Source organism: Hippopotamus amphibius, chromosome 1 (genome assembly GCF_030028045.1).
Source record: "Hippopotamus amphibius kiboko isolate mHipAmp2 chromosome 1, mHipAmp2.hap2, whole genome shotgun sequence".
NCBI classification, from domain to species: Eukaryota; Metazoa; Chordata; class Mammalia; order Artiodactyla; family Hippopotamidae; genus Hippopotamus; species Hippopotamus amphibius.
In genome coordinates this window covers 50,588,961-50,604,195 of record NC_080186.1, presented here as the reverse complement: position 1 = coordinate 50,604,195, position 15,235 = coordinate 50,588,961, and positions in this window count along the sequence as shown.

Here is a 15,235-nt window from a genome sequence, read left to right as displayed (position 1 = left end):
AGAATTGAATAAAACTAACTTTTAAGCACTAGCCATGGAATTATAAATTGGCACAATCTTTCTGAAAAGTTTTTGAGAGTAGATATCAAGAATCTTTAAAATGTTCAAATCCTTTAAGTCAATTTTACTTCCAAAATCTATTCTAAGAAATAATCGGATGCCAACAAAGTTGTTGATTGCAGTACTATTTATCAAAGCAAAAAAAAGAAACAGCCATTAAACATCTGAAAGAGAAATGATTAACTACATTATGATATATCCATACAATAGAATATATTGTAGCTCTTAAAATATTTTAAAGAAGTTTAATTACTTAGGAAAATGCTTACAAAATAATATTAAAATTAAAAAGTGATGATACAAATCTGTACATACCACATGGATTTCTCTCTCTCTGTCCACATCTGTGTATATATATACACACACATGTATTTGTGTGTGCATGTGTGTGTGTATATGTGTGTATATACACATACTGAGAGGAAGAGAAGACAGACTAAAGGAAATAAACAAAAATGTGAATATTAATCATGATGATATCTAGGTTTTGCAATAATTTGTAAGTTTTACCTTCTTTGTACTTTGCAATAATTTTGAAATTTTCTATAGTGATTTTATCACCTGTAAACTTGAATAATACTTGTATATTTCTGTGCATTTCTGTATTGGTTAGGGATTTTTTGGTGGTAAGAGGGTGAAATCAAATCTAGTAACTATAGAGAAAACAATGTTATTGGAAGTGTAGAAACTAATCACAGATTTAGAGAAAAATCTGAAGAACTCTGCATAGGAAAGGGCAGGTCCCAGAGCAGCTCATCAAATCTAGGTAGCAAAAATTATAAGAAGTCTTTTCAGGAGAGCACCACCCAGATGAATACGATAAAATGGTTGCAAGTCTTTCTGAGTCATTCTATTCAAGATTCAAGTTCCAGGAAGGGCATCTGATGGGTCTATCAGGGATATGTGTGCAACCCTTTGCCAGAAGAGGATAAAGCACCTAGACTAGCTGCCTCACCAGGACTGCAGACCCAAGCTGAAATCATGGGGTGGTTGTGCCATGTGGATGGAGCAGAGGAGATGGATGCCTGCGGACAGAAACAAAAGAGCAATTCTCTCCACATTTTCTCATATGGTTGCTATGAAGACCAAATGCATATGAAATGCCTAACAGAATTCCTAGGCCATAAAAGTTGGTCATTCTATTTTAACTATTATTTACACTGTGTGTATATCTTAAGGGGTGTGTGTGTGTGTGTGTGTGTGTTTGCACTCATTAAAAAAACAGAAAAGATATATTAAAATATTGGTAGAGGTTATTCACAGTGATTATTAATTTTTTTATTTTCCTATTTTACCAAAATGAACTAATATTACCTTTTTAAAACAGACCAACAAATTTTTAAGAGAAAGACTAGGTCAGAATGAGACTTTAAGCTCTGAATAGGACTCTAAATGGATGGATACGTGATAAAAGGAGAAAAGCCCTGATTAGGTACCTTAGAAAGAATTGTAGTAGGAAATCTTGTAAAGAGGAAATCTATGCCTTGCACACACAAGTACGTAGTGAAAAAAAAAGGAGACGTCTAAGGTTTCCCTGCTGATATGTAGATACCCTGAATGGCTGAGGCTGAGGGTGGACACCAGTTAGAAGAAAACCCTGGCCTGGTCAGGCATGGATCTCGACATTCAGAAAAAGCAGCCATTCTAGCAGAGTGACCATATCAGCAGCAAACAATCCAGTGGACCTCACCAGCAAAGCATTCATTCCTGAAGCAAATTATTGGGCCCACATGCAGAAGATCTTACATCCAATCAGCATCGAGATCCACCATCAGTTAAATACAACGGGAGATATTTCTAGATTGTGACAGTTTTCAGAATTTGGGAGATTCTTTGGAATAAGAGTGTCCAGGCCCTGGGAAATGGGATTTACAAGCCCTGGATAGGGAAAGAGAGGATGACAAAAATTGACATTTTAAAACAGCTTCTAGTTCTTAGGCCTGTGATCGCAGTCGGTACAAGTGCCAAGCTTTGTTAAATACTCTACTGGGTTTAGGGAAACAAGACCAATCTCAAGCACTAACCATGGGTGAGCTTTAGCCTTTTGATAAAGAGATAATCTTGGACAGAATTGACTTGGGCCTGTAGTAGATCTGAACTTTTAGGTGATGGGGTTAGGACAAACTTCATCCCCACAGGTATTTTCAGCCCTGGTGACTATTGAAGAAGATATTGGAGAAAGGGCATCAAAGATGTGGACTACTTCCCGTCTATAAAAGGGAAGACTTCACCCTGGCCAGGAACTCACTCCCGTTTTGACATCAATGTTCATTTGGAGACTGTATATGACACTGAGAATTTTGCTTCTAGGGCTTTAATAGACTTAAGAGATTTTATATCACAATGAAACTGCTTTTTAATGCATTTTAGTTCAGTATTTATAAGCGATGTTATTACTAACATGTTGGGTTGCCCAAAAAGAGATTATTCTAGGATTGCAGTGAAGAAGTTCAAGTTCAAATTAAAGGCGAAGGCATCTCTGTCACTGATGAATGTACCTCTATAATGCAAGGGATTTTAAATTTATACTGTAAGAAAAAAATTGCAAAAGGTGACTCTGACATGGAGATTAGCATGCAGAAGTTATATTAAGAAGTGCTCTTGGGGGGCTTCCCTGGTGGCATGGTGGTTAAGAATCCGCCTGCCAATGCAGGGGACACAGATTTGATCCCTGCTCTGGGAAGATCCCACATGTCACAGAGCAACTAAGCCCGTGCACCACAACAACTGAGCCTGTGCTCTAGAGCCCATGAGCTACAACTACTGAGCCCGTGTACCACAACTACTGAAGCCCTCGCACCTAGAGCCTGAGCTCCGCAACAAGAGAAGCCAACGCAATGAGAAGACCGTGCAACGCAAGGAAGCGTAGCCGCCACTTACCACAACTAGAGAAAGCCTGCACACAGCAACAAAGACCCAATGCAGCCAATAAATAAATTAATTAATTAAAAAAAAACTTTAAAGGAAGTGCTCTTGGGAATAAGAGCTGTGGAAGGAAAGGACACAGAAGTGTGCAGAGGGAAAAAGAAGGCTGTGATGCAGTCCTAATGAGAGTCCCAACCAACCCCTGGGGAGCTCTAAAGCTGGAATGACCCTTCTAAGTTGTCTGAGTTTGGGTAAAGGGGACTTGATCCTTATGCCACCATGTTGACAACTCCTTGGATCTGGACTATCCTGGAAAGGTGGCATGACAGCCCAGGCAATTCACAGAGTCTGATGGCTGTCTCCCAACAGCACTCCCACATGTTCGGATCTGGGCATCACATCACAGTATCATCTGAACAGCAGTAGTGCCCACAGTCATTTAGGTAGAGGTGAGAGGCCATCACTCAGAATGGTAAAGCATGGTTCAGAAAAGGCATGGACAAGTAACCTTAACTGGGGCAATAGTATCTATCATAACCACAAAGTTAAAATTGTCACAGAGGAAGAACATTGGCATCCTTGGTTCTTGCATTGAGAAGGCACCAAAATGGAAAGGGATTATAGCCACAGGTATAATTTCATGTGGGGGCTTCGTGTCAAATCACTAAACAAATGCTGCCTTAGAGAATTTAAAACCGGAGTGCCTGGGGAAACAAAAGTTACAAAGGATAAATCACAATGTAGGGTGATATCAACTGTATTTTAAATTGATGGGAAGGAATGATTAGTTTGCCACTTGCTGAGTGAAAATAAACATAACCATTTCATTTATTAAGCATATTTAAACTCACCCCAAAGCTCTAAGTCAAATAAAGTTGGATCTGATTATTTTATCTTGTCCTAAGAAACTCAAGATGAGAAAAAAATTTAATAGCAAGGTATATGTTTTCAAAAGCTATGTTTTCAAAAACCTAAAAACAACAGGTAACAAAAATAAACATTTAGTAAAATGTACTGATGATATAACCAACCTAAAGTATCACTTAAACATATAAATCCTGTACTTTCTAGCTCAGCTTATCTAAGTGAATCACAAGACATGTCATAATTTTATACTCTGTTAGAAGAGATGATCCACACTCCTCATTCTGTTGGTGACCTGTTTCTTCTATACAAAAATCCTTCTAATCCACGTAAGCAGATTTTTAAAATAAAATCTAAACACTAACACACAGTGGCTAATCACTTAATCCACAGATGTTTGTCTCTAAAAAGCAAGCAAAATCTAACTTTACAGTATAACTACCCAAGGTACCTCCTATTGTTTTCAAGGGTATTGAAAATTAATATTTTAAAATAAGAATTTCTTTAATTTACATCATATAGATGGAAAGTGAATAAAATCACATACATGAACAAGGTTCACAGAAATAACAATAAGAGCATGATTTCTAAGGATGACAGGGATCACTGTGTTAGAAATACTGCTTATATTTTATTATAGCTTGAGAAAAGTATACTTGAAACCATTGTGGCTAAACATGTATTATGAAACCTCCACACATATATCAATTGAAAATATAGGAAAGTGATTCTTGCCTGAGGAAATATACCTTCCTCACTCACCATGTGTTAGACAATATAACTTAAATAGAATTTAAATACCTTAAAATATCAAAATGCTAGAAGGAAGAAATATATCAGATCATTTAAGGACAGAACGGGGGGTGGTGCTATCTGACCATGAGCCATAACAAGTTGGGCTGTAAAAACAAAGGCAGAAATGCCAGGAAAGATGTGTGAAGGGTTTGTTAATGTGAACAGCTGTAGGAAATACCTAAAAGTCCAGTTATGCTTAATAAAATTTTTGAAATGATTTAACCAAATAAATACTTTATTATGTTGGACTTTCCTGGTGGTTCAGTGGTTAAGAATCACCTACCAATGCAGGGAACACAGGTTCGATCCCTGGTCCAGGAAGATCCCATGTGCCATGGAGCAATTAAGCCCATGCACCACAACTACTGAGCCTGCACTCTACAGCCCATGAGCCACAACTACTGAGCCCATGTGCCACAACTACTGAAGCCCAAGCACCTAGAGCCTGTGCTCCACAGCAAGAGAAGCCACTGCAATGAGAAGCTGCACACTGCAACAAAGAGTAGCCCCTGCTCACTGCAACTAGACAAACCCCGTGTGCAGCAAGAAAGACTCAATGCAGCCAAAAATAAATAAATAAATAAATTTTTAAAAAATTAAAAAAAAATACTTCGTTATGTGATTTGGAAATATTTTCCAGATATCCTAAAAACAAACATAAATAAAAATAACTGATCAGGGCTTAGCCTTATAGAGAAAAGAGAGAAACTGTACATTTCATTCAAGTATAGGACTTCATGCTTGAACAGTGTTTTGTATGAATGTGATTGGTAACCAAGAAGATATCCAACCCTAAGGCTATAAAGACCTACAATAACAACAACAATAATAACGACAGCTACAATTATAGAGTACTTATTAGGTGCTAAGCTCTATTCCAGTGCTTCATGTTTGCTAATTCATTATCTTCAACAAACTGACAAGGTAGGTAACACTTTTCATCTTTATTTTACAGATGAAGAAACTGATCATATAATGAATAAACTGCATACTTAAGAAAGTCTCTTTCCAAATGTGAAGAGGAGAATTCGTCTAGGGGAGATCAGAACTGGTTTTTTTTTTTTAAGTTTTATTGAAGTATATTGATATACAAATAATTACACACATTTAATATATGCATATTGATGAGTTTGGACATCTGTGTATACCCATGATGCCATCACACAATCACGGTTCTAAACCTAGCCATCACCTCCAAAAATTTCCTTGTGTTCTTTTGTGTGTGTGTGTGTGTGTGTGTGTGTGTGTGGTTAGAACTGATTTTTTAAAAGATAACCATTGCAAAATAAAATATAGCATGTATAGTTCTTCAGTCGTTATTGTTTCTATACTTTCCCTTGCTACTGAAATATTTCTTCAGGCAGTCAAGATTCTTTTTGTTTAACACTGTGAAGCAAGAGAAGGCATCATGTCTACATGAGCGAAATTAATTGCTGTTAGAGAATCTGCTGACTGAAGGCTAGTGACTACAACACATAACTAAGAGACCTTGAATGGATTAAACTTTTGACATTTTCTATTTGAAGATGAGTTTGACCCATTATTTTGAATACAATTTTTCTTATAAACGTCATGTGATTTTTCTGAGGAATAATTAAGTTGACCATTTGGATTGAATAACCTGGCCTACTCTTGGGGGTGTACTTCTTATGTTATTTTTTTTTAGGTTATAGTTGCCACATTCTCTCTCTCTCTCTCTCTCTCTCCATATATGCATTTCAGTAGTAACAAAGGAATTACCCTTAAATCTTCTAAGAATAAGGACATTCTCTTATATAACCACATATAATTATCACACTTTGGAAATTTAACATTGATACAATATTATTATTAAATATGCACTCCTTCTTTAAATTTACCTAATTGTCCCCAATTATTTTCTCCTCTCTTGAATCCAAAAATCAAGAAATCAAGGATAATGTGTTGTGTTTATTGCCAAGTTGCTTTAGTCTCCTCTAATCTAGGTCAGTTCCCCAGACTGTATGTGTGTGTGTGTGTGTGTGTGTGTGTGTGTGTGTGTGTGTGTGTGAGATTTCATGACAGCAACATTTTTGAATGGTCCAGTTCAGTAAGATTTGTCAGATTGTCTCTTCGTGATCAGATTTGGTTTAACCATTTTTAGTAGAGATTATATATGAGCTCAGTGTGTTGCCTTGGCAGGTCCTGTGACACTGGATTGTTTGATTATGGGAGATGTTAGATTTTATAATTTAGTCGAATAGAGTCCACCAGATCTCTCCACTGTAAAGTTTTTTTCCATTGTAATTACGTAGTAATTTGAGACTGTGTGAATGTATGGTTCCTCAAAAGTTTGTCACCCAATGCTTTTAGCATCCATTGTTAATTATTGCCTGAATTAATTATTACCATGGTGGTCACAAAATGGTGCTTTTCTACTTCCATTATTCTTTTTACATCTGTTAGCTGACATTATTCTGTTAAAAAAAAAAAAAGAGACTTTCCCTCTTATTTCCACACCCACCTTTTACTTTTTAAAATATAAATATGGACTCATAAATATGTTTTTATTCTATATGATACAGTCAATTCTTGCCACTATTTTTTTAATCATCAAACTGTCCCAAGTTCAGCCAGTGGGAACCCCTTCAAGTTGACTTCTGCATCATTTCTGAATACTTCTATATTTTTTAAGCACTCCATACACAAGATGTTCCAGATTCCCTTTTTATTGTACTTTCCTGTCCCTATCTTGAAATCAGTCATTTCTCAAAGAAGCTCTGGCTCCATTTTATCAGAATGGTGTTGATTAAGGCTGAATTTCTGTGACCAAAGCGGGTTATATTTCCTAATTATAATTTTGTTCCTTGGATATAAGCTTTCAGTCCTGTGTTAAAATAACATCCCTGTAAAAACTAAATATTGAACATAATAGCCATTTATACTTCACAGTGAAAGTACTTATCAGCTCATATATTTTGTAAGGGATTGGAAGCAGAAAGAATGAGGACATTGGGCAATGTGGGGGGGGCAGTGGATAAGTGAGAGGGGTTCATACCTGGAAAGAAAGCTAAGATCAATTTCTTCCATTCCAGGCACCATCACATACACAATTTAAATTAATCCTTACAACAATCCTTATTTTTGCAAACGAGGAAGTAACTTCTTCAAAGTCGCAGTATGTATGGCAGATAGCCCAGAACTAAAACCCTTTTTGTTTGGCCTGAAAAGCCTCATTTGCACCTTCTGCTATCCCATTCTGTTCCCCAAGCCAAGCAACGAGGTCTGCAAGCTAAAAAGACAAGTTCCACCCACTTCAAGTTTCCAGAAGAGCAAAGTATAGTCATGCTGCTCTCCCTGTTTTACCTGAAGTTGTTCATTGTGACATGCATGCACAGCCACCTTCACAAATATTGTCCTTCAGGTGAGAATAAGGTTCAAACATTTCTCTCTACTGCTCAGCAAGTCTGTGGGAAACAATGCTATTTCACTTGCTTTCACTGTTGACTCAAAAAGAACGGATAGGCATCTCAAATTGAATGCTGTATCAGTTGGATTATTCATTACAAGTACTGCCTGTTGCCAGACGCTGGTGCTAGTGATGGGAAAGTTTGTCGCAGGCTTGTAAGAGATAACTAAGGCCAGTTGACTGAAAGACAATGTTGCACACAGAGCTCAGAAGAACATGCTTTTCTTCCCTTCTTATTATTACCATGGTCAAGTTCCTGAACTCTCTTGATTCTCAGTTTTCTCACTGTAAGTGGGGATAATAATAGCTTGCCTGCCTGAAGAAAGGAGGCGGAATATCTAGGACACAGCAACCACGTATTAAGTATTTTCATTTCCTTTGACACTGGAAATGTGGAGAAATATAAGGCAGAGTATCTACCCATACTATGCTTGCCATCTAATTGGGGATGTTGACCTTACATATAAAAAAAGGCAAATCAATTCTGTAACACACCATGTGAGTGTCAAAGACAAGAGAAAAGATTAATTACCAAGGACATTATATGCTTCCCAATTTAAAATAATAATAAAATACAACTTTATCTTTTTTCCACCAATGTTTTAGAAATGAAAATAAGAAACATGGAAAGAAGGGACAAAGGAACAATGGAGTGGATAAAGAGGGAAGGAAGAAAGGAAAGGAAAAAACATAAGAGGAGCAATAATGGTAACTGCACAGGTAAATAAAAAGTCAGTATTGATGTATTTTTAATTTGTAAATTCTTGTTTTTCCTATATGATTTAAAGAAAATGTCATAAAATAGTAATTATGTCTATGTTGATGGGTACACAATGTATAAAAAGTAATTTGTGACAGTAACATAAAGGGAGGGATGGAATTATACAGGAGCAAACATTTTGTACATAACTGAAGCTAAGCTGATACTAATTCAAACTACATTGTTATGAATTAAAATACTAATTGTAATCTATAGGGCAACCACTAAGAAAATAACTTTAAAATGTTAGGAAAAAATGGGAAAGCAATCAAAATGGTATCCTAAAAAATACATATTGAACATGAAAGAAGGCAGTAATGGAGGAATTGAGGAACAAGAAAAGATATAAGGCACATAGAGAACCTATATAAATAGAAGTCCTTCCTTATCCATAATTACATTAAAGGTAAATGAAATTAAAACCCTAATCAAAAGGCAAAAAAAAATGGCAGAATGGGTTAAAAAACATGGTTCAACCATATGCTGTCTACAAGAGACTCACTTTAGATTTAAAGGTAAGCTAGGATGAAAATTAAGAGATGTGAAAAAGTATTCCATGCAAACACTAATCAAAACATGCTGGATTGTCTGTATTAATATAAGATGAAATAGAGTTTAAGAAAAATTGTTACTAAAGACAAAAAGGCCATTACATAGTGATAAAAGGATCAATCCATCAAGAAGATATATTAAGTATAAATACATAAACAGAGCCCCAAAATATTTGAAGCAAAAATTAACAATTAAAGGGCTGAACAGCAATAGTAGGACATATATATATATATATATATATATATATATATATATATATATACACACCCCACTTTCAATCATGGATAGAACAACTACACAGAAATCAGCTAGAAAACAGAAGACTTGAATAACATTATAAGCCAAATAGATCTAAGAGACATATATAGAACACACCACTCAACGACAGCAGAATACACAGTCTTCTCAAGCACATATGGAACATTCCCCAGGAAAGACCATATGTTAGGCCACAAAATAAATTTCAATACATTTAAAAAGACTGAAACCACACAAAACATTTTTTCTGACCATAATGAAATAAAATGAGAAGTCACTGTAAAAGTCCTAGAAGAAAACATAGAAGAAACGTTCATGACATTGGGTTTGGCAATGATTCTTGCATAACAAACCAAAAAACACAAGCAACAAAAGCAAAATTGCACACGTAATCATAGTAAAAGTCTTCTGCACAGTGAAGGAAACAATCAACAGAGTGAACAGACAAACTACAGAGTGGGAAAAATATTTTAAAACCATATATCTTATAAGAGATAATATCCAAAATACACAAGGAACTCCTACAACTCAACAGCCAAAAAAAGAAAAAAGAAAAAAAAGAAAAGAAAAAAGATTAAAAAATGGGCAAAGAACTTGAATTAACATTTCTAAAGACATACAAGTGGCCAATAGGTATATGAAAAGATGCCTAGCATCACTAATCACCAGGGAAATGCAAATCGAAACCACAATTAGATATCACTCACACCTGTTAGGACAGCTATTATATATATTTAAAAGGTAATTAGTGTTGGTGAGGATGTGGAGAAATTGGAACCCTTGTACACTTTGGGTAGATGTAAAATGTAAAAGGGTGAAGGCTCTATGAAAAAACAGTATGGGGTTTCTTCAAAAAATTAGACTTACCATATGATCCAACAATCTTACTTTGAGGTACATATCCAAAAGAATTGGAATCAGGATCTCCACAAGATATATGCATTCCCATGTTCACTGCAGCATTAAATATCCATCAACAGATGAATGAATAAAGAAAATGTGGTATATCCTTACAATGGAATATTGTTCAGCCTTAAAAAGGAAGGAAATCCCGCCATATGTGACAACATGGATAAACCTGGAGGACACTATGCTAAGTGAAATAACCCAGTCACAGAGGATAAATAGTGCCTGATATCACCTATATGAGGTATCTAAAACTGTCAGTCTCATGGAAAAAGAGAATATAATGGTGGTTGCTAGGGGCCAGAGGGAGGGGAAGATGGGGTGGCGCTGTTCAACAGGTATAAAGTTACAGTTATGCCACATGAAAAATTTCTAGAGATCTGCTGTACAACACTCTGCCTAGAGTTAACATATAATAATCTCATGTTCAGTGTTCTTCAACACACAAAAAATCGTTTCCAAAAGACAGACAAAAGGAAGAAGAAAAAAAAGGAAGAAGGAAGGAAGAAGGAAGGAAGGAAGGAGGGAAAGAAGAGAGGGACCGAAAGAAGAGTGGGAAGGAAAGAAGAGAGGGAAGGAGGGAGGTTGGAAGCTAACAAACAGGAGAACTGGCAAATTCACACATATGCGGAAATTTGACTCAACAAATGGGTCAAAAAAGAAATCACAAGAAATTAGAAGATACTGTGGGATGAATAAAAAAGAAAACACAACACACCAAAACTTATGGGATGCAGTTAGAGCAGTTCTTGGAGGGAAATTTATGGTTCTAAAATGTCTACATTAAAAAAAAGGAAAACCTTGTATCAGTAATCTAAACTTCCTAAGAAACTAGCAAAGAAAAATCCAGACTAGCAAACTAAATCCAAAGCAAGTAGAAGCAAAGAAATAATGAAGATTTGAGCAGAGATAAATGAAATAGAAAATAGCAAAATGATAGAATAAATGAAATAAAAGCTGGTTCTTTGAAAAGATCAACAAAATTATCCAACCTTTAGATCTACTAATCAAGAAAAAGGATTCAAGTTACTAAGATTAAAAAAATGGAGATTTACTGTTGACTTTATAGAAATAAAAATGATTATAAGAGAATACTATAAACACTTGTATATCAACAAATTAGATAATCTAGACAAAATGAACAATTATTCAAAACACACAAACTACTAAAACTGAATCAAGAAGAAATAGAAAATCTGAATAGGCCTAATTATTTTGATCAATAATCAAAAGCCTTCAAAAAAGAAAAGCTCAGGACTGGATGGTTTCACCAGTGTAGTCTACCAAGTGTTTCAAGAAACTCTTCTCAAACTCTTCCAAAAAATAGAAAAGGAGGGAACACTTCCTAACTCCTTCTATGAGGTCAGCATTACTCTGATATCAAAACCAAACAAAGACCTTACAAGAAAAGACAACTATAGGCCAATATCCCTTATGAATATAGATGCAAAAATCCTCAACAAAATATCATCAAAACAAATCCAACAGCATATTAAAAGGATTATACCCCATAACAAAGTGTGATTTTTACCCCAGGAATGCAAGGGTGGTTTAAGATATGAAAAGCAATCAGTATATTACATCATATTAAAGAAAAAAGAAAAAAAATCCTCACAGTCATTACAATTAATGCGGGAAAGGCATTTGACAGTTAAAAATTCAACAATCTTTCATGATAAAATTACTCAGAAAACTAGGAATAAAAGGCAACTTCCTCAACATGATAAAAGCCATGTATGAAAACCCCACTCAGTGTGAAAGAATGCAAAACTATCTCTATTCACAGATGAAATGAATATATATATACGTATACATACACATACACACACAGAGAGCTAATAAAGGAATTTAGCAAAGTTGTAGGAAACAAGATCAACATACAAAAATCTTATAGTAGTATTCCTACATATCAGGGATGTGCAATCTGGAAAAAATAAAACAATTCAATTTAAAATCAAAATGAATAAAATAGTAATAAATTTAACTAAGGAGGTGTAAGACATACGCTGAAGACAAGGAAACATTGCTCAAAGAAATTAAAGAAGATCTAAATAAATGTAAAGGCATTCCATGTTCATAGATGGGAAGACAATATTGTTAGCAGGCAATACCCTTCAACTTGATCTACAGATTCAAGGCAATCTCTATCAAAATTCTAACTGTCTTTTTGAAGAATGGACAATCTGATTATAAAATTCACATGGAATTGCAAGGGACACCAAACGTCCAAAATCTTGAAAGAGAACGAAATTCTTCATACTTCTCTATTTCAAAACTTACCATAAAGCTGCAGTAGTCAAAACACTGTGATGCTGGCATAAGGACAGACACATAGATCAATGGGATATAATTCAGAATCCAGAAATAAACCCAGGCATCTATAAGGTACCAAAAACATTCAGTGTGGGAAAGAACAGTCCTTTTAACAAATGGTGCTGGGACAACTGGATATCCACACACAAAAGAATTAATTTGGATATCTACCTCAACTATATACAAAAATTTATTCAAAATGAATCGAAAGACATAAACCTAAGAGCTAAAACCCTACAACTCTTGGAAGGAAATATAGGCGTAAATCTTCATGACCTTGGATTAGGCAATGGTTTCTTAAACATGATACCAAAAACACAAGCAACAAAAGAAAAAAAATAGATAACTTGGACTTTATAAAAATTTAAAACAGCACTTTCGTTCATCAAAGGACACTATCATTTAAATAAAGACAACTACAGAATGGGAGAAAATATTTGCATATCATCTATCTGTTAAGAGACTTGTATGCAGAATATATAAATAACTGACGATGCAACAACAAAAAGATCAAGCAATCCAATTTAAAAATGGGCAAAGGATTTGAATAGACTTTTTTTTGCAAAGAAGATATTTTAATGGCCAATAGCACATATAAAGATGCTTAAAATCATCAGTTACTAGGGAAATACAAGTGAAAACCACAATGAAATACCACTTCACCCCTACTGGGATGGCTACAAACAAAACCAAACTAAACCAAACCAAACAAACAAACAAAAAATAAGAAGTGTCAGTAAGGTGTGGAGAAACTAAAACACTTATACATTGCTAGTAATAATGTAAAATGGTGCATCCACAGTGGAAATGCAGGCTTGGTAGCTCCTCAAAAAGTTAAATATTGACTTCACATATAACCCAGCAATTCCATTCCTAGATATGTTCCCAGAAAAATTGAAAACAGGTGTTTAAATAAAAACTTGCATGTGAATGCTCATAGCAACACTATGCACAATAGCCAAAAGGTCGTAATAACCCAGTGTCCACCCACAGATGAATGGATAAACAAAACATGGTATTTGTGTACAATAAAATGTTATTCAGCCATAAAAAGGAATGAGGCACTGATTCATGTTAAAATTGGATGAACCTTGAAAACATGATGCTAAGTGAAAGAAGCCAGACACAAAAGGTCACATATTATATGACTGTATTTATATGAAATGTCCAGAACAGACAAATCCATAGGAATAGACAGCAGATTAGTGCTTACCAGGTGTTGGAGGGGGACGGGAATGGCCCATGACTGCTCAATGGGCGCAGCCTTTCTTTGTAGGTTGTTGAAGATATTGTAGGATTATATAGTGGTAATGCTTGTAAACGTGAATTTATAAACACCACTGAATTGTACAATTTAAAATGATGAAAACGGTGAATTTTATGTTATGTGAATTTTATCTCAATTTAAAAAATACAGGAGAAAAGAGAAAGCACTTAATGATTCTTATTTTATTCCCAGCCTTATCCTAGGCATTTTCCATCTGTTTTCTTGTCAGTCCAAGTGGGCCATAAATTCATTTGTCCAGAAATAGGTCATGACTTAATTGAAGAGAATTTCCCAGCTGAAATTAAGACTTTAGAATTTGCTCTGATTTCACCTCCTCTGTGAAGCATTCCCTTAACTCTCCCAAGACCAAAAAAAAAAAAAAAAATTGGCTGCATGTTATGGAACACTTCTCTACCTTCTCTACCTTTTTCCAGCTTCTGATATTTGCACATGCTATGCCTTGGCTTTATTTTTACATGGATTTTCTTTTACAGTGTGACATGTTTGCTGCCTGGTTTCTGAGCTCCTCAAGATCAGGACTGGTCCTTTGTGTTTACAGTTCTGTGCTCAGCACATAGTACATGCTCAATGAAGGTTTTCACCAGCCAGCTGGAATCACATATTTGGTTCCTGTAAATATACTACATTAATGGCTCCTAAAATAGCCATGCCTGTTTGACTTGCCTGTGCAACACTCAGCATCCATTTTCCAGAATGAAACTAGGTCACATCTGGGACGCATGAACAGTTTTAAGAAAAGTTCCGTCTGAAACTCAAAACCCTTCAGTGTATATCAAATATAATCAAGCTGATGATTCCAAAAAACTGTAAAGGATTAAAACTTCACTTCATCATTACATTTTTGGTTTTGCTCTTTTACTTCATTTAATAAGTTTTATAGCAACAGAACGATTTGCACATGTTGAAAATCAAAACAGGATGAAAATGGCAAAAAGAAAAGCAAAACGTTTCACTTTATATGTCTTTTTCTTTGTGACTTCTCCCCTACGCTATGGTTATTTTATATAAGGTCTGTCTGTTTGGTTATGGGGACGACTTGTGCACAAAAGATCTAAGACATCTCTGCCCTCCTGTAAAAATGTGCGTCAACAGAAAAAAATAGATCTCTATCAATAAAGAGGATCTGAGGATGAGAGCCTCTCTTGAC